The sequence below is a fragment of the Bombus affinis genome, chromosome 14 (genome assembly GCF_024516045.1).
Source record: "Bombus affinis isolate iyBomAffi1 chromosome 14, iyBomAffi1.2, whole genome shotgun sequence".
NCBI classification, from domain to species: Eukaryota; Metazoa; Arthropoda; class Insecta; order Hymenoptera; family Apidae; genus Bombus; species Bombus affinis.
This window is the reverse complement of record NC_066357.1, coordinates 9,338,800-9,365,206: the sequence shown is the minus strand read 5'-3', so window position 1 is coordinate 9,365,206 and position 26,407 is coordinate 9,338,800. Positions and strand designations below refer to the sequence as shown.

Below are 26,407 nucleotides of genomic sequence, written 5' to 3'. Positions count from 1 at the left end.
ATGGTATCTACAGGATGACTCGGAAATGCGGGTCCAGGGGATAAATCTACCCACTGAGACAAGTAAAAAATATCGTACCTACATGCGTTCTTTCATACTTTTCGAATTATAGACGACGAAGGAGAATATCTTGCTCCTTCGGTTTTTCATGATCAATCATGTTACGCGTCACACTTTTGCGTCAATGTTTCATGAACGTTATAATTCGCTTCTGCAGAACATGAAACTCTTTCGAATTTGCTCTGAAGAAGCGAGTTGTAACGTTCAAAAATAAAAAGACGTGACATTCATCAAGCGTCGTGAAAGTTTAAACGAATGAATTTAACCACATTGGCCTGAGAATGGTTCGTACGATACTTTTTACTTACTTCAGTGTGTAGACTCACCCGCCGGGCATGTATTTATGAATCGCCCTGTACAGTATATATATACATATATACCGAGGAATTATACTTCGTTACATTCGTTGTTGTATCGTATTTCCCTGCTGAAGACTGTTCGAATACATCCTCCGAGAACTACCGGACGTGAAGTCCCGTCCTGAAGAAGATCATCAGCTTACCAGGGGAAAAGATCTGAAGGAGTTCGAAGAAGTTTCTCCGAACGAACGGACGAGCAAACGAGCGTGCGGTTTCTCGTGTGTATATATGTATATGGCCGCAGGTGTATTCATGCGGACAGAACGAACACCGAGGACCTGTGTAACTTGACGGAAAATGGTCCGACACATTCGAAATGAAAATGCAGTCGAAGGTAATTGGAAAAGTAAGTTGAGAAGCGGAACGACGAAACGACAGCGCACCGCACTGGACGTGCTTTTGAGACAGATACTTAAATCTTTGTTTACAATTCATATTGATCGATCGTGTACGCTATTATGAAGTGGCTAGAATTGGGAGAATAATTATTTCGTGACTTCGATTAACTATATATATTTTACTGAACAAGTGTAATACATTTTAATCGGTATTTCAGTCTCTATTTTTTAAAATCGAGTGCTCAAAACATCGAGCGTTTGTTCTTTCTCATTTTACAAGATGTTACATTATATAATAAGTTTAACACACGTCTATATCTTCTACCTTACACGTATTACTTTCAAAAGCTGCACTCCGTAAATATTTATAGAGACATCCCGCTTTGATCGGTGAAACATAAAGCGGGAAAGTTACAGACACAGCGCTGTCTGGATTATTTTTCCTCCGGAGTCGTATTTTATTTCATTATTACCATAATGTTTTTCCGCCATCGATCTAACCCGATAACATTAATTAGCAATTTTATCGTTTGTCGACGAGTCGACTAGCGATTTTTAACGAATCGTCGATGCCTTCGAAGGTAACTTCGTTATACACTGGCTAGGAAAATCGTTCCCTACTTATCCCAAACAATTTCCAGGAGAAACCGCTTGAAAACCAACTCGAAACTACTCCAGGAAATCGATTCTCTCCGTGAATCTTATTATACCTTACTTTTAATTCCACTTCAATAGGAAACTTGTTGATCGTTCGCGTGACAGCGCACACAGCATTTCCAGTCAGCGTGCCCCGTGAAATGTCATCTTCGTCTCTAGAATCTTTCGAATACAGCTGCTTCGTAGAACCTACGCGAGATAGAAATTGTAATATTATCTGTCTCATTATTTTGTAACAAATAATCAGTGTCAGTTAGTATTTGAAAACAACGTAATATTCCAATCTAAAATGTCTGCAAACTATTGAACGAAGCATTTCTTTAATCGGGTATTATACGTCTGATTTTTGAAATATCAAATTTTTAATAATACTAAATGATACGAAGTGTGATATAATTGGGACTAATTAATTAATATGTAAATGCTACAATAAATACCAATATGTTTTGCACCTGCACAGCTGGAATGAAAAAGAACAAGATCACCGATCTATTAACTTAAATATTAATTTAAGTATCAGTAGAAATTGCTTGTCTTATTCATAGTATGTTTCTTTGACACCGATACCGAGTATAAAAATATAAATGACACATAGAAAAATGATCATAGACCGATAAATGAGGCTGCCAGAAGCCAAATTGATCCATGTCTATTTTTTGTAAACTTTTCAATCTCATTAGCCACATGTTTATTTAGTGTAAGAAGACGCATAAGCATCTTGAAGGTAAATTTAGGAGAACAGCATGTGAAAAAGCACTTTTTCGCTTATCATCATTGTTTGCAGATTAATGAAGATTACTTGTGTCACATCGCATTTGCCTTCCATCTGTGTCGAATATCGTTTACCATGGCGGTAGGATTGATTATCGCATTTCAGTAACGTGGACAAGCTTTTATTGGATTAAAATGCAATAAAACTCAATTACACTTTCGTGGGCTGCGAATTATCGATCGAGATTTCGGACCGTGGCCTCATTTCATCCGAGTCCTGATCTATTTACAACACGTGTCACGTGACCAAAACGAAATCACATACAAATGAACAAACGAAGCGCAAAATAATGGAGTATGGGCGATGATCGTTGATGATCGCTAAACGGTAAACGATCTTTCAATTATGAATATACCGCTTTGTGTCATATTTCGATACAATTAACAAACTTTCGTTCGCAATAAAAGGAATTCATAAAAAAGGTTAATGTTCGGCGAATTAAACAAAGCACGTGCAAATTCTGAAAATAAGTGGTCGAATGTTTGTGTGTAAATTTTTCAAGAATACTTCAACGTTATTATTATGTGATTTATTTCGCGGCATCGTGATCTTTTCTCGGTGAGGAAAAATATGGTTTGGAAAAAATAATGTAGAATAATACATAATACGTACGCTATATAATTTTTAGTTAAATGGTAGAAAATTACACGTTTTCAAAATACAAACGTTAAACTTTTGTAAGAAGTGATTGTCTTTGCTTTTTTCTTTCATAGTCTTGTTTCCACTGAAATAGAAATATTTCAGCCACGAAAAGATCTTCCAGTTATAGATTGAACAATTACAGTTTCAATGTTTATACTCCAATTAAGTACTAAATAGAACGATCTAAGTTAAATAATTTATGTGACGTCTAGAAATAAAAATTCATGAAGCAAAATTTTACCGCACTTTTTGATGATGAGTCAGTTTTTGATGAACAGCCTTTAATTCAAACAAATTGTTTTCGTTCCGAATTCATTTATACGAAGACCATGCATGTGTGAAATATATCGAACACTTTATTTGCACATTGTCCGTACCAATAAACTCATCTACGTGATCGACATCTTTAATCCATCAGTATTTCACGTTGCTGAAAATTTCATTTTATCGAATTGATTACAAATGTCCCGCAACATTTGAATTAACGATCGAAGGTAACATAAATTCATTATACATAGGATTTATGCAAACGTAAAGCTTCACATTTCACGTAGCATATGTATGTACTTCCAATCAACACAGTTTTAACAATGAACGAGGTATTTTACATAAGTGCCCCTCTTGTTGCCACCATTTATCGTTAATAGGGAATCAAATACAGAGAGCATAAGTGAATTAAAAAATGAAACAACTATTTTCGAATACGCTGATACAAAATTATGTAATTAATAAATATGATCAAAATACGATTTCGATGATCGCGATGCAATTTTGACAAATAACTTTTGGATACATTAACGTTCGGATATATAAACAACGTTACTTATGAATGTTAATGTTACAAATGTCGTAAGTAGACAAGATAGAAATTAATCGTCTCGTAGTTTTGAGAAACCAAAGACGAAGTTAATCTTCAAAGCTTTAGCATTGATTATGGAACTTTTCACCTTTGGAGGGTGTGGAGGTTATTAGAAGATTCGAGTAGCGCGAGAGGCCGGCGAGAGATCCCATATTCTAAAGGAATATGGTTTATCAATTTATTAGTAAGATGCACGGACGAACCTGACGGAAATGATGGAGCCGCTGGGAATATTGAAGACGAGGAACTTGATGCGTTATCAGGGAGCTCTAGGAATAGAATCACGTGCGGAGGAACCTGATGCCTTATCAACGAGTCGCGCAAGGATGAAACTTTGTGAACGAACCCGATGCAAAATCCGACTACCACTAACACGAAAATTTGCTGACGAACTTGCCATGTTGACATCGTCGGGTTCGAGTGAAGAGATTGCGGGTATTTCGATTTTTTATGAATATCACTAAAGAAATAAAATCTAAATAGGTATAATAAATTGTGGATATAATTTCGTTATTCTACGTGGATTACGGTGCATAATTAGAAGCTTGAATTTATCAAACTAGATATTCGGTGTCTATTCGTCAATGTAATTGAAATTCTATTCGGTAAGTTTCATAAACCACTAAGAGTGGAGGCAGGACTTACCCTAACTCTTACTTAGTAGTTTATGAAACTTACCAAATAGAATTTCAATCGAATTGATGAAGTCTATAAGGTTATTGAAGATTCAAAAAGGAACTTAAGCCTGCTTATAGATGCAACGTGCCTTTAATGAATATGATACTACGAGTTCTGCCCAAGGGAGCAAGGATCAGGCTGTTTGTGTAGCTCTATAGATAGATGGAAAATTATTAAAAAATTCCAAATAACGAGATGATTAACAATCGTTGTCGAAACACACTTTTGCCTTTAGTTGCTGTCTTTCTGTTCTTTTCAAAGCATGTTCTTTTCCTGCATGAGATGAACGAAGAGTTTTTGCTGCTATCAAGATAACATTTATTAACAATTAATCGTTTCTTAAAAATTTGCTATTATATATCTCCACGTATGTTAACAAGCATAAGTAATTTCGAAGAAGCAGACTTCGTAAGCTATTCGCACCGTAACGTTTTTGAGGGTATTCTATTTTAGCTATTTTATTTCACTAAAGCCGAAAATAAGGGTCATTTCTCACGGAAATGAACGGTTTTGAAAATTCTGCTTGCTGAACATTTGGCCGACGAAGGTCTTAATTGTAGGAATCCTCGTAAAACCGTGATCGTACAGAGCGATAAGCGTTAACCGGCAAAATAAGCGGTAATGGCATAGCCAGTGTCATCGCTTCAAATACCATTTTTATGATGCGAATGCGAATGTAAATAAATATTATTTATTTTTTAACGTTATTATAAAAAAATGCATACGAGTCATATAAGTTAGATTTATAAGTCTATCATGTACGTTTTATATGCATGAAAGGCAACCTAGCCAGAGTCCTGAGGCTCTCATGGCTAGAATTGTCGCATTTAACATTGTTGAGTGGGCCATTGTTATGACTAACCTTGCTTCTCTCAGACTTTGAACAGTATGGGACGCAGCAAGATTTATCATAACAATACCAAGTTAACGATTTCAAGTCCGGCCGAAAATGCCTCAAATTCCCGAATGAGAGAAAATACAGAATTCGTCTAGCGGCACTCGCTTGACGATATGATCCTGAACGCTTGAAAAATTTCGGCACAGACTAGCTCATTTGTGACTGCGACACGGTAACGGACATCTTACGATCGTCTATTATGCAGTAGTAGCCAGTATGCATTATTTAGAGTACACCTGGAGAGGCAGAAACGGTGCCGTCTCAATTTAATGGCCGTCCGACCGCCACGGCTCTCGACACCAAGTTAAAGCGGGTTCGTGAGTAGTTTCCTCGACGCTAGCCATATCTACGCCCCTAAATTAGATATCATATTCATCGCAGCGTTTGTAAGTGTCAACGTAACGTAATCTAATAGTACGCGGCCGAATTCATTATTCCGTTCGCCCGCCGCTAGGAAACGATTGCAGTGTCAGATTTGTGAGAAAGAGACGGATACTCGGAGATGAGCACGTCGGGAATGAAAAGAGACGAAAACAGGTCGAGAATTATGAGAATGAAGGCGCGAGGGGGAACACGGCCAACGTGGTAATACCTTATTCGAGACTAGACCCTGGCTGGAAAATCTTTGTCTTTTTTCATTCTTCGACGAAAATGTTAATGTAGAGGAAATCTGGCGGCCTGCCAATGACGGCGAACAGGCCGAGCAACATTCGTGAAAGTGCTCTCGCGAACTTAAACGCTTGGTAATTTCGTGACTGTTTCGCCTGGTTCGTGCGAGTACCTTTCCGTAAAAATAGTTCACGAACATCGAACGAAAGATTCTTTGCCGAAATTCAAATGTATTCCGGCGATGATAAGAACGTAAGATGCTTCTCGTTCTGTTTCCTCGTCTATTTTGTCGAACGTTTTCTCTCGTTCTGTTTCCTCGCGGCAATGGAAAACTCCTAGTGAAATTTCGTTCAACGAGGCCGCATAAATGGAATGGTAAATACTAGTGAATTTAATTATTTCGGGGAGACAGGCTGTTGGAGCACGTCCTGAAACACCTGCAGAAGCGAACAGTCATGGCAAAGCGTTATTAAATTTTTAATGCGACTTCGCCGGGAAAATAATGCGGCTTGCTTATTCGATTGCGTTTAGTCTTGAATAATTTAAAACCGACTGTGTGTAGAACACGCGTATTTCATGGGAAATAATACAACCGCGATATGTAGATTATTAATACCTGTTGTGGTATATCGAAGACGTTGAAGTAGGTGGTTGAAATATGTTTATATCGATAATCATTCGAGGAAGGACTAGTATGTATCTAATTCTTTGGTTTTTTGTCAAGTTATTGTTAGATTATAATTGCGTCGTTGATGTTGAATAATATTATTGCTTGATTATTATCTGATCGTCATTGAGTGGCGTTGGATTGCAAATGTATATTCATGGCAACATTTCCAACTATATATATAATTGAAAGGCATTAATGTTTTAGGAAATATAAAATGTACTTCTGAACACGTATTATTACACATTATTATCTGAAGTGAATTTAGCCACGATGTTGTCCTTCTTGTATTATAATCATAAAGGTACAAGAAGAACGTTCATCGTTATGTAACTAAAGAAACACGTCTCTCGAATCAGTGAATGTTACTGGACTGGTTCGAGGCCAATGTATTTTGTCACTTGTGGCAAATTAATTCCCTTCATACCTGAACCAAGAATCTCATTAGCCGGGAGAACACATGAATTCACAACTAATGCAGAAGATCCAAAGCGAGCCATGAAAGCAGTAATTCAAACTTATCCGACGATCAGATAACGCTCCACAGAAACACGTACCTTTCAACTCATACCGTGTAAGAACCGTTGCTACCTCGAATGGGATAGATACAAATTTACCTAGTATTCCTCCAATCTGTGACAGGGATCTAAACACGCTTTTGTGCCAAACGATGTTTGCAGACGCGTCACCGACAGATATACACCCGAATGCCCCCGTAAGAACATGTAAGGATACCTGATTCGTTCGTTATCCCAATATCTCTACAGTACGCGGTTACAACTGAAATATTTGGCCAGATTATTTCAGTGAAATATTAGATCGACAGATAATTGCGTCGAATACCAAACGATATCGAATGTGCACGAGTTTCATTTATAGAAGAGAGAAAACAGAATTTTATTCGCGATGAAAACAGGTGAACGGTAGCAGGAAAGTTTTATTGTTTTCCAATTGTAGAGAAATAGAAATGGACAGGTGATTCGCGAGTGATATCAGGGATTTATTCGAGCGAACGATACACTGATTGTTGTTGTCAGCGTTCGTCGAAAACGGTTAACGCATCGATACAAATAACTAGCGACTATGTGACTGAATGTAGCCGTTTTGAAAATATTAAAAGTTTTCCCATACTGAAAACGACATGCTCGTATATGAAACCAGCAAGCAGTGGCTGTAATCCTAAAATAATTGCTCACGGAGGTACCATAACGCGGATACTGTTAACCATACCGCCATCCTCGTGAACTATTTTAATATTTGAAGCGAGCATCGAGTTCCATTAGGAGACTTAACAACTAAGAATTAAGAATTAAAGCATCGAGCTGTGGAAACGACGGGATACATTCCTTTTACATACTTGTAAATTGTTAAGAACATCGAACGTATGTAAATTGACATCGTGCATCCTAATCAATTAGAATATAAATGCAGCGATGTACGATTACTTTTTGTAACCGTCATATGTATCTTCAATTAATATAGCACGAGTAAACATTAGAAAACAAGCATAAAACTAACGAAACGTTTAGCGATGTACATATCTTGTGAAAAACATTCTTTACCTGTATACGTAAGATTGGCGAAACTCCATTCTTTGTACAGAAATGGCACATAACGATACGAGCCAGCAGGCTATAAAGTTATACGAATTTATTACCGACGTAACCACCCTTCTTAAATCAGTTGAGCGAGTAGTATTCCCCACTGGCTGACAAATATTTTTCCTAGGTCCTCGATTAAACGTCACATCTCCAGGCGAAATACGATTTGGTCACGGTAAAACGTTGTTTTACCCACGTAAATGACGCAAACGAAATCTACTGGTATTTTCTCTTCCAACATTAATCATGCATAATACTGTTCGAATAAAGTGCATAGGAAATTAACTTACTCGATTAACGCTAGGATCACCAGAGTGGTCAAAATGACCAATTTGTGATCTCCGCGATAATTTTATAGATTTACAATGTGGCATTCTTGATTTTGAATTTTTCTAATTTTGAACGATTCTTTATAAAATATACATAGACAAAGATTTGCCTTTTGCCTTGAATTACGTACCTTTGTTTTTTATTTCTTCGATGCAAATCTTATACCGTAATCGTCGTCAGATTCTTTCTCGTAGAAGCCCTTCTCTTACTTTCCAAGATCATCTTCTTTTAGGTAAGACTACGTATTTAGTCTTAAAATTAATAAAAAAAAAAAAAAAGAAGAATTTCCAGCAAAGCAAAGATCTAGCATTCTAGCTCTTCCTTGTGAGAAAGTAGGAACAGTATCGTTGTGAGTTAGCGTTTTCCAGATCCGTTGGAGAAACTCAAAGCGAAGCGTAGTTAGGTTATTAGAGCTGGTTTGGAAACTGACACGGAGTCTATGGAAGCAACAATGGGTTTGGTCGTCGACGACAGCAATCCGTGGCTACCGGACAGGCTGCAGTGTGTAAATACATTGAAGCGTCGAAGTATTGCTAACAGCTAGTAGCAACGAGGTGGCTCGACTTTGTTGCCAATATAACGATCCTATCAGTGCGGCGCGCCACTTCTATTGGGCTGACGCGACGCACGCTAGACCGCGTTCTCCTACTGCGATTATCGAGCCACGGCCAAGTGTAAGTACACATTCGACTGAGCTACCATAATCGGCAATCACGACTCACGACACGCATGCCTTATAGCTGTGCAGAACGCCGCAACCAACGATAATCGATGCTACTGCTCCAATTAATTGAACAATTGCACGTTCTGTTGTATTTGTCGCGTAAGAGAAAAAGATTACATGTTGCCTTTGGCATAAAAATAATTTTGCAATATCATCCAGCAATGAAAGTGGATATCGTTCAAAGACAACGTTCGACAAAAGAATGGCTAAAACATTCTCAGCTATGAATTTAGTACATCGATTATTATATATATCGTGATAAAAAATTCATTTGATAGAATGGAACTTTATAAAATACGACATACATAGCATAGTAACGTTGAGATTGTGATCGCGAAGTGACACTGATGGTTTGTCGTAACGTTAAACCATCCTTTAAGACTATACCTAAGCTTTCGAACCGCTTTCCGAAGACATAAAGTAGGTCATTCTTGGCCTGTTGCATTAAAAGCCATTCTGCCTGACAAGAATTTCAGCGTCGTAGCTGAAGCTATTCTTAAAATGTGAAACGACAACGGTGTGCAAGGTAATCCGATCGAGAAATTTAAAACAGTTAATGCTTTTCAACGTTACACAAGTTAATTAATGTCGTATACTGCCTACGATCTTGTCCATTCTATGAAACAAAATCGAAAGAAAGTTAGTCAGTAGTTGATTTGATGTTTGAGTGACAAATTATAATATAAATATTAAAAGAACCACTGACTTACTAATTGAAAGATTATACATCTTTTAACATATGATTCTCTAAAGATTTCTTCCGAATGCCTACCACCCTAATACATCGGTCGAGGTTGCAACTCGACGGTTTAATTTAGGACTTTACTCTATCTTGACTCGCGATATAAATTCATTTACGCCAGACAGGATTCACCGATGAAGTCGAATCTGATTACGTTCGACAAAATTCAATTATTAAATCAGACCTAATTATGCACCAACGAATTCGTAATTTTGCCTCTGCATTCTGATCAGTCTTTTGTAAAATTTTGACAATTTCAACGGCGCAGCATGCGATGAAGATCATTCGACTGTTCATTGGAAATTAATTTTTGTTATGAACATGAAATATGGAACATTCTCGTTACTACGCGAATGAAAAGAGAAATAATTGTGCGATACGAAAAGAATTTAATTTTCGTAGAACAAGAACTTTATTCCTCGGTTATAGAAATATTTAATATCCCTCGCTGCTCTCTGCTCCACGTATATATTAAGCTTAAAATAATCATATCTACTGGGCTCATTTTTTCTCGGGCATTCCACATTTTTCTATCGTTTGCGTTAAATTCGGCAATAGATAAAACCGCTTAAAATTACATTCAGAAGAAAATTCTATTGCTCTCGATAGCCGATCTTTTTTTCGGTTAAATTCAGTAAATTCCAGCATGAAAGCAAACACGATTCTCAACAAGTTTGACAAACGTCATGGTTTGCTGACAAGCCTCATGAATTTTTGCTTGTTCGTATTTCCAACATTTCTGTTCGGGAATCCGACAGTGGCATAGAATGTCAGGTATTTGGAGGAAAACTATTCTGAATAGCTTCAAATCAAATTCACGTTCGTGCTGAAATCTATGCGGGTAGATTTTCATTACCTCTATCATGCGTTCGTTGATAGAATTCGATCGTTAAATCAGATCGAACCGGGAGATGCAATTTTGACGAAAGTTCATGCGGACCAATCAAACGAGTTTTGTCGAGGATCATCATGAATTTCTATCGCTGCGCGACTTTCTATATTTTTGCACGGGAAAGCCATTACAAAGTGACCGATGCTTCGCCAAATTGCATTTCAAACCGTCACAAATCAAATTCGCGTCCACTGCGATTTCTCAATTTGCGAATTAGCTATGAAAATTTAGTTATTAAATAGATTTCAGTCCATGGAAGTTATAACAATTATTCGCATGTTAGATCAGTTTTCATTCGTTTTACGGTTTCGAGAGATTATCTTACGAATCAAACTCGTATCTGTGCGATGTTCAACGATTATTATTGGAGTAGATACATTTCAATTAGATTGTCGATTAATTTATACGTGTTTGATTATTGATTGCTAAACTATGAATTTTTATGCATTTATTGAAAATTTTGAAATACTATGATGCGCGGGATACACAAAAGCAGATAAAATATTCAAAGTACAATATCCGTTGTAATATTCAGTCGATAAAACAAATATTAGTTGAAGTTCGACTTTTTTTCAGTATTAACCGTAACGTATGAATTTATCTATAACAAATTCTGTGTCTTTCGTTTATCTTTCTGATAAAAAAATCTATCGTTTATATATGATTAATCTACAAGCGTAACTTTTCACAAAACGTTCCTATCTACCGTTATTACTCGCAAACTTTCCCTATAGCTTTCGACATCTTTTGCCAAAAACTGCTCGTATGAATCCATACTGTCTTGTTATTATCGACCTAACGTTGCATATAACGGTGGATGACATAGACCGTGCAATTTTCGCGAAACAGAGGAACGCATCCGTGAATTCAGGATGCGTACATGTAACGTACATGTACGTGTAACGTAAACGCGATGTAACGCGATGTACACGTCAGGAGCACGCGAATAATAGCTCAGCCGTGGAGGCGGAAGTATTTTCACGCGAAATCGGATTGATTGACAAAACACGGCGGCGGCGGCAGGCCACCGGAAAATTCTATTCATAATAATTATTCGAAACGACAATATCGTCGAGTTGTGCCTTTTGATGACCGTGTATGATTGGACCAGACCGATTACGATCTCCGCGGGCCATTTGTCTATACCGCAACGGCTATTATTGTTCGTATGCAATTTCCCAGTTTTGTGCACTTTTAACGTCAGCCGATACGACTATTCTCGATTATAGGCCGCGCGTGATTGTACAGTGGAGAACAAAAATAAGTGGAGAATTAGAATAGAAGTACGTTTCAATGAAGTTTAATCGAAATAGTATTAATGTTATATAGTTGACTTATACATGTCGATATTACGACACTCGATCGTATTTAGTACAGTTTCAATAGTTTCCTCCGAGTTTATTTTCCAGTTATTTTATTGTAAATCTATATTTAATTTAATCGCATTGTGTGCGCTTTATATAAGCGTAATCGATATGCGTACCCTTCTATGATATATAGATCATTTAGTAAATAATTGAAATTGAGATTTACATCTTTGTGCAAACAAACCATATTCGAGAAAGCTTGAATGATATCTATTCCCACTTACTTTTGTCTCCAACTGTATATTGTCACGGTTTTTGACAGAAATACGAGGATCGTGCGCAACGATGTCACATCTACACATACTTACGATCAGGTCGCTAGCCGTCCCTGTAGTTACTCGTCGATTTTAATTAAAATCATTTTGGTGTATTTAATGCATGCGCGAGTTCGCACACGTTAATTGAATTAATTATCCTCCCGAACTTCAATCGCTGCTGATGGTGGTAAAAACCAGTCACGTAAAAAAAAAGAGGGTCGTCCTCGATCTCCCTTGCTCTCGATCTTTCTCTTCGTTTTCCAATTTTTTCCTCGAATTTTTCGTCCCTTTTCCACAAAATTCGTAGCCACCTCTCTTTCCGACTTTCACTCTATCTCTCTCTTCATCTGTATTCACCGACCGTTATTTGTCAATTTATAAATCATTTTATTCACGGCCGGCTCGGTAAACGACGGCAACAGCCATTTCGGGTCGATGCATTTCGACGTGTTTATGCAACCCTTGGATCCCCGCGTTCGAATAACGGCAAACCTAGTTAGGCTGTAATTTTACAATGGCGACATGCACGAAAAATCACGATAACGAGGTGCGTTTTCGGCGCCACGAACTGCCAGCATTTATAAGTAAAAAATGTTCGTACAGCCCCGGGTCGGCCGATCCAGCTGGAAATCGATTACGTCGATAACGAGCGCTGCGTTGCTTGCCAGCCTGTCGAGCATTATAGTTCCGCCTTCCTTCCAGCCTCGATTTTGCATAACTCGCACGGGATACGTCGGGTTATGTCAACGAACCGTGTTATTTCTTTTCTTAACGTTAACAAATTCAAGAAAATATCCTGTTACTTGTAAGGAGCGATGCGATCAGTTCGTTAGTAGTTCCTTTACCAACCGAACGAGTTTCATACTTTTATCGAGTTGCGATCATTCCGTGCTATAATTTACGAGTACATCTAACGAAATTGAACCTAAGTAGAAATTTGCTTCGTCAGCTAAATATTACGACCAGCGCTACTTTGGTTATCTCGTATATTTCTCTACGTTCTGTGCATTATGTACAAGTTTGCGTCATAATCCGCGGTCTACTCGTTATAGCGGTAATAAAATATCGATATTAATTAACTTAATGACACGTTAAAAATGGATGTAAAAGTTTTCTATGGTAAACGAACGCTTTCATGAGCTGATGTATCCAGTCGATCCGATCGGAAGTCGTCTGTCGCGCGAATTAGTCGCGCAATCGATATTCAGGGTGGAGCGTGGTGATTTGGCGAATGCAAAGGCAGGTAATGAAATCTGACGTTTAACGAGCGTAACAGCTTGTAAGCGAGCAAAGAATAATAACAATTGCTAGCCGAGCCATTTGTGATTTATGGTGGTCATTAAGTTTGCTGGTATTATCTGGCGGCGGTGCGAAGGGCGCAGCAGCACGAATCGGCTATTTGCGAGGTGCTTGAGATAAATACGACGATAACGCGGCCGAAAGAAAAGCAAGCCAAAGTGGATATTAGATGCCAGAAGTCTGTATTAATAATTAATGCATCGTAACGACCGTGTCTTGCGAGTGAAGAGGACCCAGACTCTCTTCGTAGGGACAACGCTGCTCGCATAAAGAAGAAGGAAGAAAAAGACGGGGAAAGCGGCAGAGAGAAGAAAGAGAAGAAGCAGTTAAAAGAAGAAGAAAGAATGAAAAAGAGGAAGAAGGAAGAAGGAAGGCAAAGAAAGGAGAAGCTTGAACAAACAAAGCGCGCAGACCGTGCAGCTACTTATCTCGACGCAGCTCTGCAGAAACAAGAAAGACCGACTCGACAGCTCGGCAATGACCCAGCTTTATGAATGCACGAGCAAAAGTGCGCTCTATACCGCGCTCCTCCGCCACTGCCACCGAATTTCTCGCATCTTCCGGCTCTCGTTGCGACAGACTTGGCTACTTTCCATTCCCTCGAATATCCGTTTTCTTTGTCACAGATGTTCCTAATTTTCGTACGTCCACTACGATGAAATAAGACGACCGGTGTGAAGGAGACACCGAATTTCTATCCGCGACTCTGACCTATCGCAACGTTCTGATTTGCCATTAACGCGTTCAACGAGAGACGATTTATAGAATCAGAACATAGACAAAAACGTTGTTTGCTCGACGTCTGGAATGTAGGACGTACGTCAAGTTGCTAAAAAAAAAAATATTAAAAAAGGAATGCTAGCAGTATAGTTATATAGGGCTCCCTTCTTCCATAATGCGCTGAGATATAACATATCTTACTTTGGCACAGATTTCTATGACCTTAAGCGCACGCGGTAGTGAATTAATAACCCAACAATGATCTGACGAAAGTGATTTTAAAAATATAGGTATATACTGGGGATCTGATGAAATATAAGTCAGCTATATCGATAACTGCATATTAAACGATATAAAAAGATAATACGTTAAACAGTTTTATTTATCTTACAATTATATACTTTAAATTCTGTATCAAATTTACGTTCTACATTTGGATACGCGAAAGAATATATGTATCCTTCGCAAAATCCTAAAGACATGTTTGAATGTAGAGTGGTAAGAAACTGTACGGTCGGAATATCGTTGCCGATATTCAACGACGTATTACAACTCTACTATCCTCGTTCTAGGAACCATATCTGAATATCACATCGTATCGATATACAGTAAATTTGAAAAAATCTAAGCCATCGTGCACACATTTCAGTTAACCAGATCGAATGTAAAATATAGACTGCATGTCGTGCAAAGGCTTTTTACCTTTATCATACGAAACCACTTATCCCTGTTCTTGGAAATACCATGAACAATTTTTATTTCAATAACGAAACGAGATATATAGTACGTTCTTCGAACATCGTAGATAGGTTTTGATTCGTAAAATATCGAGTAAAATAACGAAAAGTATATCGTATAATAAGATAACAGTAACAATAACCATTCTGGCTTTTCTCACTCGAAGCTTTTTTTACTCCTAATTCTCTGCAAAAGAAAAAATCTCTTTCTTCGCCCTCTATTCTCAACTCTTGACTCTAGCTAGCTCTTCGCTAACCCCTGCACCTATTCTGCAGAAGCATTTAAGCTTGCACACGCGTATTTTTTCTTCTTTGTTTCTCCATCTCTTTCAGCCATTTCTAAAAGATTTCGGGCATATCCACTTAAAACTTTAGATAGCCGCGCGCACCGTTTCACGCGAAAATTTTAAGCGCTAAACACTCTTCTTTCACACCCTCGCTCCAAACAACCTCCACTCGCACGACATAATCCTATTCATTAGAATATTAATACTATATTATATAATATTATTAATATTATATTACGTTAATAATTATACGATAATGTCGTATTATGTATTAAACCGAAGAAGAAATATCGACTTGTGGGAAGTGTTACAGTTTATTGAACGTTAATTCTCGGAACTATTTCATTGTCTGCACGTAGTTCGACCTGTAGATTAGCAGCAAATCGGTGGAAGCGAATGCAAGCGAAAATGAAAGTAAAAGAGATGGATAATACGGCTGTGTCACAGTGACACAAAAGTGTGATAGATCTGCAATCCTGGAAAATATCAACTGTAACAGAGCCTTGACTGAGATTCAAAGAGGCAAACAATCCATCTGCTGCGTTGCGACATACATATCTGTTAATTTTGCCTCCGAGTCGCTGTTCGAGTTGCTGCATGAAGCTGAGTGGCAGGTGAGAGCTACTTTTCCAGTGCAAAAGGTTAAAGGGACACTCCAAGGAATGATGAGTAACATTTACGTTCTTGAACCTTTGAGGTCAAATGAGGCTCATCTTTTAGAGGAGCTCACTGATTCAGCCCTGGAATGTTAGTTATTTAATAAAATCAACGGAGCGTAAAATATAAAAATCTGAATACGCTTAGCATGGAATATTGAAATATTTTCTCATATATAACATTTTATCTGAACGCATATTTCAAATATTATAAAATATTTAAAAATATGTATAATATTATCACGGTAATTCTGTTGATTTGTTTCTTTTTCTGCCTTTTTTTTTAATCCTACTTTAGAAATTTTACATAATTCTTTATGTTACTAAGGCGTTCTAGACATTAAACCAAGTTAAGTGGCAAAAATTCACAATTGCATCTGTAAGAAATAATCAAATTTCTCTTACATGTATCATAATTCAGAGTAAGTATTTTGATCTGTTAAAGTCACAATCGTGTCACCATCGACCACACGGACACGGCGATAATCTTCCTTTTAGATATTTCGCAAATATGCATGACATTATTGCAAGCGATGGAAATTAATCGGGATTTATGTATGTAAGATAGTCTCAGAGAATGTTCAGCTGCTTTAAATTCCTATCTAGAGGTCTACTACGAATTCTTGCAGCGTACTTGGTAAATTATGGTTATTTTTTTCGGGATAGAGGAACGTCCAATACCACTGACAGAGAGGAAGGGAACGTGTCGTTGTTCGTGAGATTACTCACGTTTTCGTAACTTCCACGTAGCCTTTAGCATCGAACCGTTCGATCACTTGGCCCAACGGTAAGCCCTATCGATAATGCAAACGGTTTCCATAGAGCGTCCTGGGAAATCGGCTTAACGAATGTGGCTAAAAGTTCGTTTTCAAAGGTAGTCATAATGTATCCGGTCGTATGTTAAGAATACATTGTCTCCTATGCCCTGGAGGGCTGTGTCGCTATAACAGCGATGTAAAAAAAGAGCTACGGAGCAGAAAGAACTTTATTCCGTTATTAAATAATTTATTTTATTTTAAAATACTCCGGTGATTTCCTCGTAAAATTAAATAAAAATTCTCGATGCTAAAACAGAATAAAGCGAATTTAGGATTACTGATTTACCGATAGCAAAGTCAAATACAAAAAGGATGACTTTGAAATTATTATCAATCCTGCTGCGATTATATCTTTCAATCTTCGGTAAATTTTTATATTTATTAAATTGCATAATGTTAATTAAGTTTGACGACTACTTTCGTCGGAAATAACTTATATTTATGGTTGCGAATGAAATAAAGTTTAATTCGATACGCTATGAATTTCAATAATTTTTGTATTAAAAATCTCTTGTCGTATGAATAACAATCATCTGATATACCGACGTAACGTATGATATATCTCGTATTTTGTTGCTAGTTAAAAACGTCTGAAACGTCTTTTTATTTGCTAAATCGAGATCCTAGTTCAGATATAGAAATTCGAGGTTCGCAGTAGGCACGCATTACTTGCTGCAAAAGTTAACTCCAAAAATTGTTCAAAGAATTCACTAGGACGAGGAAACCCTTTGTCTTCGCTCATCTAGCGTAGTATAAAAGAAAGGTTCGATAAGAAGGGGGTGGAATTTCCTTCGTTGTATATTACGTTACATCGCAGCAAGATGGATTTCACAGTTAAATACCATCGTTATTGCCCGCTAGCCGAGCTAACTATTATCAACGAAAACTATTATCAGCGAAAATACATTTATAGCCCGGGTTAATGTATTTTTAATTGCGTGTTATATTCTTTCGCGAAGAAGATGAATTTCACCGTTAAATACTCCCGTCATTTTTTCTATACGCGAACGCCATCAAATAGAACATCTATTCTAAAAGTCATATTCTTGGTTACACATTTATAATACCACGAAGAAAAAGACAAATGTGTAGTCGCTGGAACCGACGCTGTACGTCGTTTCTTTCGAGCTATTCACCGACGGGATTAATAATTGTCGCGACTTTTAACCGCACAATAATGAAGTTCGCGCAACGATCGTCGAAATGTTAACCGAGTTTCGGACGTGCAAATAAAGAGAATTATTACCGTTGGTCGGAACTTTGCGTCTCAATTAATACCGCGCGATTTCTATGGAATCCACGGGGGGAATAAAAATGTCGTGACTCGCGTTGGACGCACACGGGTGGTCAACAATATCGGATAGTAAAATCCTTGGGAAATGAAAAATTTTGCTCGAGGGCGGACCGCACATGCACACGTACCGCGCGATCTGTTATGTAGCGAATATAACGAGTTCTGTCGATAGTTTTGTCGATGTTAAATTGTACACGAAAATAGGGTGAACACGGAAAGAAAATATCTGCCGTCAGCGTAGGCGTTTTTCCGTTGTAATTTTTACAGGAATTGTCAAAGGAAAATTGTTTTTGTAAAAAATGTTCTTGCGCGATGGCTTCTCGCGAATAAATCAATTTCAAGGAAATATTTTCACGTGCTCTTCCTATCGGTTCCAGTACAATTGTATCGCGTGATATGCGATTAAAAGTTTGCCTTCTTAATTCTGTTTACTTTCACAAAACGATGGTCGATTGTCGAAAGTTCGAAAACATCGTGAAAAAGAAAATACCGTACGGTCTTTGATCTGTAAATTCCAATTCAGTTTCGTGTGCACACAGTTGTATACAACGATTTGCAGATAGTTGCAAAAATAGCTCTGTATTTATAATATTATTTATTCGATATTAATTTAAAAAGAAACTAAATACCGGTGCACATATTTGCTGATTATATCCTTAACGATGTAACCATCGTGTTAAGAGGTGAAATTGATTTTTGTATAGGTTGTCGTTCTATGGACTTTATCGGAAATATGTCACTTAGCTTAAGAACGTGTATATAAAGTAGGATGCTTAACATTGTCATCTAGGATAACTATAGTGCCTCTTAGCTGTACATTGCTCGGAGTATATTCATACATTGAAGCTGCATTTAATGTTCCGAGCTTCGACTACTTTAAATTAAGTGTCTAAATGAACATTTCTACATGACACTGAAAGCTATTAAACAGATTTTCAATTTAACGTTAACGAATATAAATCGAAATAAAAATTTGTATCGCTGCTCAGTGGAAACAATTTTGTTTAAATAAATTAAAAGAATTTGAATAAAGAAATTAAAATGAAATATATATGGAAAAGTGCATAGTACAAGCGAGGAAACAAAGTTTGAGCTCGTGCCATTTATAAAAATTTCCACCAAATTGAATAAAAGTTCCAACCAAATGTACATATCTATACAAATTCATTGTACGTTCAAGTTCGATCTCTCTGTATTCTCCAGATCCAATTATAATTTTTCTACTTAGGAGAAAAAAAGGAAAGATACTCTCTTGTCTTCGTTTATTACGCAAATTCCGCGTCGAATCGTTTAATTTTTTCCATTGATTCTTAAGCAGGCGTATCGTGCGGCATAATTAACAGCGTGATATTAGCGTATTAATGTCGGAAATGAATTTTCCAATCGTAATCGTGTCATCGAAAATGTCGCTCGACAAATTACGGGCCGGCGAAACACTCAAATCGAATCGTCGATATTCCTCGCCAGATTCACCGCCACGACATTAACTCGATACGGCGTTAATTTCCAATTTCAACACATAGGCGATATTAAAATTTCAGGCGTTCCATCGGCGTTCCAATTCTCGCCTAAGCCTTTATGGTGTTCCCTTTAAACTTCAACTGTGTTCTCACTCTCTGTCTCTCTCTCTCTCTCTCTCTCTTTATATATATACATATAGATATATATATATCCGTTCCACTTTTCGTTTGCCACGACTGCGCGTCGAATGCAAGTAGGAGCATTTAAATTAACGATAATTTGAGTCGCAGGTTTGCAAACTAGTCCTTGGCAATTCTACGGTGCTCGTTTAATCGCCTCGGGCTTTTTGTTTCACCGCGACTTAACGCAGTGATACTCCCACAGGCGTTTCCGACCTTCCGAACGGCGAATATGATTCGTTAACACAATCGCGCTGCTCGCATTGATTTAGTTAATAATTTCAGCTGGCTCGAACGCACCAAGGAGAGACACGATTTTGTAAGCCAATGAATCTCACGCTTGAATGTTTGTTAAAGGGAAATTTCGGTCCGGATTACGATGGACTTGCGATAAAAAATTCATGGGAAATCAGGCGTACGGTTTTCGACGATATTAACGTTTCGTTGCATTTCGCAGATATCTTCTGGATTCACTTTTTCGTAACCAGTTGTCTCAGGACTCGAAATTTTATCGTAGAGAATTGAAGTACCGTTTGGGGTAGTGAATCGAAATATTATTTTTAAGTTAATTTAGAACCGAACGACCAGACATAAAACGAGAGATATTTTGGAAAATGCGAATTATACGATACTGTGAAAAATATATAAGGACTCGTGTGCTCATAGCATACAAACGTTTCACATTGGGAAGTCATTTTTCAACTTGGACAGATTGGAAACTCTGAGTATAAAGCTAGAACCACGAAGATATAGTATTATAAAAGTATTTCAAATTTTGTTATATCAACTGCAGCTATAAAGTATGAAAAGTGTTCTCTTATTAAACATTTTAATTACAGTAAGCTCGAATAAAGTAAGCGCTTTTATCTCGGCTTACATTTACATTTCTTTTTTCCATTTTTAATCGTGTGTAAATTTTGCACTTTCGCATCTGACTAAATGATGTCTGACTGAATAATAGTCCATGATGTTAAATTCAAAACACGTTGCGTGTAAATACCTTTAATGCATACTGCATGAATTAAAAGCGAAGTAGGCTTTCGCGATGTAATGGAATGTTGCAAGAATTTTACGTTGTTGTCCGCGAAATGCATAAAACAAGCTTAAATAACTTCGATGCGTTAGCGTTGTTATTTGTACAGATTAATTCAGCTTACACGCGTCCAGATTAGGTTTTACATATCAACTGTTACAAAAAAAGTGTGTCACTGTCGACTGACAAGAGTGCATTCCACCAATATTTTCACTATCGATCCCTTAACAAATAACAAATTGTTCGAATTCAATTACTTCATTGTTCAACGAATATCTGCTAATACACTATAGATATTTTAGTGAAACGAAATGTCGATATTCCAATGGAAGTATGAGAAATATTATGTAACATTAATATGCTAGGTAATTAATTGTATGATAATTAATCTTGCCATTTTCTTTCCATTAGTTTCGTTCCAAGTATATCTTCTCAAAAAATATCATCACAGTTCGAACAAATTATACAAAAAGTCTCACGCATAATTTTTCGTTACAATTTTATGCTAAACATTTTCTTAAAACATTCCGAACTTTCCTATTTGCTAAGACGATTGCAAGATCGAAATATGAAAATTCGAAGAATGGTTCGTCGAATTGATGGAATTAAAAATAACTAGCGCTTTCAACTTCTTTCAAATGTAACGTCGAAGCGCGTAATCATTTTAACAGAGCCGTTTCCAATGAATTTGCGGTAACCTCGTGAAAGGGGAATTCTTCATCCGTTATTATTATCTGTAAAAACGCCGTTTGATTCGTTAGAGACCGCCGTGAATTGATACAGGAACCGCGTCCGCGAAAAGATCGAAGAGTATAACCGATGATAAGTATCCGATAACGAACGTCGAAAATGATCGGACATAGAAGAGAACGCGAATAAGAAGATTTACGGAATATTCCATTTTCGTGGCTTTTGTGCAGGGCAGAAATACACCATAAGCGGCATGCCGAGTCGCAAACTCGCTCGTGTATTCTACCTCTCGTTAAACTAAATAAGGGCTTTTTTACGAAAAAGGGGTAGAACTAACGAAAGAAGGGATGCTCGCTTACAGTCGTCCCAGGCTGAAGGGTAGCAAACGAGCGTAATTAGACACCCCATCTCGCTACCTTGGCCGATCGTTTACCTCAGCAGCCCTCGCGTCTATTGTTGTTCTATTTCTTCTCATCCCTGATGCCACTTCGTCCGCTCTTCCTATCCATCTCCTTCAGCCGCGATATATCCAGTTACATTATACCAGTCAGAGCAGCCAACCAGGAGAAAAAAACATTATCCCCAGCGTTAATGACGAAGGTATTCGCCCACCAACTGTAATTTTTTCCTACACTAACGTCCATAAGTATACGAACACTTTGATCGATTCCGTAGTAACGGTATGCGTGAATTTAATCGGAGTGTACAAGTTAATGGATTGGTAATTTAAAGCAGCACTTTTATCGTTAATTTTCAATTTCCCGATGGCGATTCCTCGAATGACAGGTTCTCTTCAGCTTTCCTTCGGGTCAGCTCGCCAATCTCTTCGAAGTTCTTCATCACCTTTCAATATTGCGGTCAATCATTCCAATAATGTATTTGTATGATTTACCAGCTTTTCGTGGTATTCTATACTTTCTTTTTTTTTTTAATAACGTCCTTGATACGATGCACACGCAGATCATTGTGAACTCGAAGTATTTGATCAGTTACGTACCAAGGTGCGTCCGTGGTGGACCGTAATTACGTCTAATCAGAAATAAGCAAGTGTCCAGACACTTTTGAACAGCAGTGAACTCGCGCATTTCCATGTTTCTTCTCTCCGACTGTTTCCCATTCTCGCTCGCATTTAATTTTGCCTCATTTTTTCCTTTCCTCGTTTCGCCCCTCGCGACTACTTCACACGCGCCAATTAACGAATTAATCGTCGACCCGTGAGCTCGTGACGCGAACGCATGCTTGTTTGCGCATATTGATAGCGCCCCAGTGAGTTAATGGTGACAGTTATTATCATGAAGCGGATAGTATCGAAACTACCTTTGCTTTGGCTACATTGTTACCCAGCTTTCATTGTACATAATCTGAATATCAATTCACTTTGCCAGGCTGATCGATCAAACGATACAATGTATCGGCCGTTTGTTAGGGATATTATGTCAAATATTAATTAGCTCGCGTTTATCTATCTTTACACGAAAGCGACGATTTTATTTTGTCGTTGTTCCGTGTTCGATTTAATTAGATCGATCGCATCTTTTGTCGCACGCGTCGCACATTCTGATTGAATGAATAAAATGTTGATTGTTTTATTTAAATCGCTGTAGAATCACGTCGGCATTTTCGAATCAACAAAAATCCAATCCTTCTATTTCAATTACTATTTACTATAGAGTGGCGATATTTTACAACATTGCGCGTTTTAATCACATAATTAGTTTAAATATGGAAGACTACTGTTTAAAGCGCAATTATGTGTGCAGTCTACATTAACACTGCATTAATACGCTAACCCAATAACTCGAAATCTAGATTCATTTTGAAATATGTTCAAATAATATATTTAACACACTCGAAACCGTCCACGTCACGCATACCACATCATACATACGTTATTTGGCAAATCAATTAATGAGACAACTAGTGGTATAATTTAGTACACTATTATTGATACAATAATGGATGTGTGGCTTGATATATTTAATCGTTATTCAAAAGAAAAAAGAAATGTAATAGATATAATATCGTAATAAATTGAAGCGAACGTTGATTTAAGGATGATATGAGAATCGTGTAATTCGTAACCAGGATCGTATCCAGATTTCAAAATGTACCGTTTATCGAGAGTCATACTGTAATATTTACAATAGGCGATCAAATTTTAATACATATTATAGTAAACCCCTATTGTAATATTATAATCCTATCGCGATAATTCTGCGATACGTCCTGCTTTCAGATAGATTCATACAATTGGGATAATTTTCATATATTATACGCATTATACGTATTTTTAAAAATCAAAGAAAATTGATCACACTAACGTGGGGAAAAAGCGAACAAATCATTCTACATGAAATATATGTTAAAAAGCGAGAGACAAATCAAGCAGATTTCGACAGATTTTATTTAACATAACACCAAAAGTAATAATTTGTGAAATGAAATTAAATGATATTTATGGAAATAATAATGTGATGAAATGATCTGCAATTATTCTATCTAACGTGAAATATTTAATAAGAAATACTGGCATTTATTTCTGAGGAATTTATTTCCTATTAGTTTCCTTGCATCACTAACAAATCGGAAACGTGGGAAACGATACTGGAAAAACAAGACTATTAGATTTTGCTTCGTATCTCTGGTACGATCTGTGCAACGAGAATATTTAGGAAAGAGTCATCGTTACATTGAGATTGCTGTTACAACATCACGACGAACATCTTTGGTAGATACCGAGATGGTAGATGAGGTAAAACGGTTGCTTTTATTGTACTTCTTATCTTATTTTACTTACCCGACGTCTCTGTACCTTTGATAATTTTTTGCACGGGTACGAATCGTTTGTCTCGAGCAGAAGTAATAGGATCGACGTACGCTCGACTTCTGGAAAGTTTGCAATCAGCCGTTGATGAATAAAACGAAAGAAACAAGAAAACAGATATAGAAAGAAGCAATGAAGGGAAAGAAGAATCGATCGAGGAAATTTGTTCTTTCCATTTGTGCAATGAAGGCCCGAGGGAAATGCTTTGTATAAATATTTTTAGTCGCTCGAACGATCTATCAATCGTTCTATCGTAAACACTTCTTTGAGTGTAAAGCGGAAGGCACAACATTTTTTAACATTTAGAAAACTTCGAAACTTATGATTCTCTCCTCAAGACGCAAAACTCCACTTCTACGATTCGCGAACGATCAACCAGTTTGTGATCGACGCAGTTTAGAGATCTGCGAAGAACAACTCAGTCGGCGTGTGCCAACTTTCCAAAAGTTAGTTCTTAAAGCGAATCGCATTGTGACCAAGGTAGAGGATTGTCCGCTGTCTCTTCGCTTAAAACGCAACGTACACAACATACATACATAGACTTCGAAATCTGTAGAATCATCGTTAGATTGCTGATTTTTATGCAATTTCGTATCTTTCGTGAACGTAGCTAAAAAACTAGAATTTATATAGAAATTTAATACCACTGAATATTACGGCTCATTTTAGATATCTCATGCATTTCTATATATTACGTATAGTCTGTACATTTTCATACTTTCGTAGCCGCAGTTTAATCGTCGTTATAACAAGTACTCTAAGAGCAATCGCTACGTGTTAACCGTCGATTCTCAAAACTCGGTACACGATAGAATCGAGTACACTTGAGTATACGTACGTGTTTTTGTCTTATTTCGCAGATTTCTGGCAACAAAGTATCATCGTACCGATGAAACAAAACTTGGAAATGTACCGAGTAGTTAAAGCAGTTAAAACACAGGACGCTAAACAACCAAAGTTGGAGTAACAGATTTGAAACGCTAAGTGTAGGATTCTCGGCAAAATAGAAGATAACTGGCCGTGGGTCGTTGGCGCTAAAGCATAAGAAGAGGAGTTCGCGTCTTGACGAGCTCGCGCGAACATATAGGTACGAACGAATAGCTTCGGGTGCTTTGGCAAGCGGCCAACTCGAGTATCTCTCATGTGTTTGGCAGGATTTGTCGTCGTCTCGGCCTCACTGCGCCCCTTTCTCTCTCACTCTTCTCCTCCTCCTTTATCGTTCTCCTCTTCGGCTCGTCCCCTTTTGTTTCACCGACTGTCTCATTCTGGCCACGCGAGACACTCTATTACTCTATTCCATAGGCCTCGCTACTCCTCTAGACACTCAACGCGTCTGGGTACGTATGTTTGGTTACGCGAAATGCTCTTGTGCATCTCAAGTCGAATGTTTGATGGCGCTCTTCTGTTTAAACACGGACCCAGACACTACCGGTGGACGGACATGTCTTCGGATCTGCATACGTACGGGGATGACGTTCACCAAACCCACCACCACCTTACGAATAACCCGTTCGTTTGTTCTAATTGAATCAGGACGGCCGAATGAAACGATTTTCTTGGAAACTCGATCGAAAGGAACGTTGAGATTGGCTGCTAGTTTTTCGCACCGATAAGTTTGTCCAAACGTTCTATTTGATCGATGCGCCGTTTTCTTTGTGTTTGAATATTAACTGATCTTAGACTCTGAAAAATACATAAAATAATGGAAGAAGTATAATCGAGTAGCATTGTATTTTCATTGTTATTGTTGTTATTGGTTGTGTCGCATCAATGTATGCATTCATACGCAAATTCTAGACATTGTATCCAGGCATATAGCAGCAATAAACCCATAAAGCCAACGGATATAGTAGCAAATCAAGTTCCAAGTGATAACCAAATGCAGTAACACGATCCTCCGCGTAACATGATCTATGGATTCATTGGATATACCCGTGACTTTATTGCCTAGGTTATC

General features: G+C 37.6%; 1 protein-coding gene and 1 long non-coding RNA gene across 4 annotated transcripts in view; one reads left to right on the top strand and one right to left on the bottom strand.

Moving 5' to 3' along the window:
- Window positions 1–26,407, top strand: part of LOC126924568 (suppressor of lurcher protein 1) — a 530,829-nt gene that overhangs the window by 382,132 nt on the left and 122,290 nt on the right. The gene's annotated exons all lie outside the window — the stretch shown is intronic.
- Window positions 917–25,439, bottom strand: LOC126924623 (uncharacterized). The gene is made up of 2 exons (XR_007713610.1): window positions 25,289–25,439; window positions 917–1,603 (listed from the first exon to the last, which is right to left on the bottom strand). It is a non-coding gene; the product is annotated as an uncharacterized LOC126924623 (long non-coding RNA).